The following is a 1206-nucleotide window of genomic DNA, read 5'->3' on the forward strand; positions in this document are numbered from 1 at the left end:
GGGCGGCAGTGCGCCGGCGCGGAAGCCTGGGAAGGCGCCGGCGGCGGCGGCTGCGCAGTGGCCTGGCCCCGCCTGGAGGCCACCCTCGCGTGCACAATGAAGGAAGCGGGGGCGGGGGGGCGGGGTTTGAGCTCCTCGCGCAGCCTCCTTGATGCCTGGGCGGAGCCTTCTGGCTTAAAGGGTCCGTGCCCCATTCCGATGTTAGGGACAGCAGCCGCCTAATTCCTTTATGAAGTGCTGGCTCAAAGAGCCTGTACCTGAAACTCTTCCGCCCTCTAGTCTGTTTCCCCAAACTGAGGCCCTGCCAGTCCTCGATTCGACTCCCCCTCCTGATGTCCGTGCCTCTTTTATTGTAGAGATGTGTAAGATGCTCAGGGTACACTTCTTGAATTACAGATGTTCCTTGTATTATACAATTCCATTTATCATTCAGTTCCTAAGCCCACACATTGGCTGTGGCAAATAAGGGCATTAGTGCAGTGTGACCGCCGACTGCAGGTACCACGCATCCACCATGCTCCTGCAGTGTGCCAAGGTGACACAGAGTTCAAAAACATCCGCCATTGGGCCATCTAGCATATGCAAACAGGGACTACGCATGCCCTGGATCCTGGAGGGCTGCACTGCCCTGAGCCAGGTAAGAGCTTCTTCCACTACGGTCCTGAAGCATCCATAGTGGATGATTATTTAGTACTCTGTTATAATTAGTACTTCTTACATAAGGCAGTGTTAGTTTAAGTTCCAAATAAGCGCAATGAGGGTCATAAGGCAATGGGCTGTCAACCCCATATGACAAGAGGTCCTTTTTGAGTTTTAGTTGCTTTTTAGTGAGCTTCTGGAACTTGGAAAAGTGTTAAAATTGTGTGGAGTCAAAGGGCACCGGGGAAGGGCCTAAACAAAACTTTCCCCTGACTTCGTGGTTAAAAGCAAAGTGGCACAGTGTGTAGGAGTGCTAGCTCTGGACTCAAAACTGCCCCCTTTTAGCGGTTTGATCTTAAGCGAACTTAATTTTATCTCAGCAAATTACTTCATTCCTATGGGCCTCAGTTTACTCGTCTGTAAGAGGAGGATATTAATACCTATGCCACTGAGTTTGTGGGAGGCTTAAATACACATTGAAATACTTCGGCCAGTGCCTGACAATAGTAGCTCTCAGTGAATATTTTATAATGATCTAAATTGTGCCTTTCCATCAGTCATATTCCT

Source organism: Suricata suricatta, chromosome X (genome assembly GCF_006229205.1).
Source record: "Suricata suricatta isolate VVHF042 chromosome X, meerkat_22Aug2017_6uvM2_HiC, whole genome shotgun sequence".
NCBI classification, from domain to species: Eukaryota; Metazoa; Chordata; class Mammalia; order Carnivora; family Herpestidae; genus Suricata; species Suricata suricatta.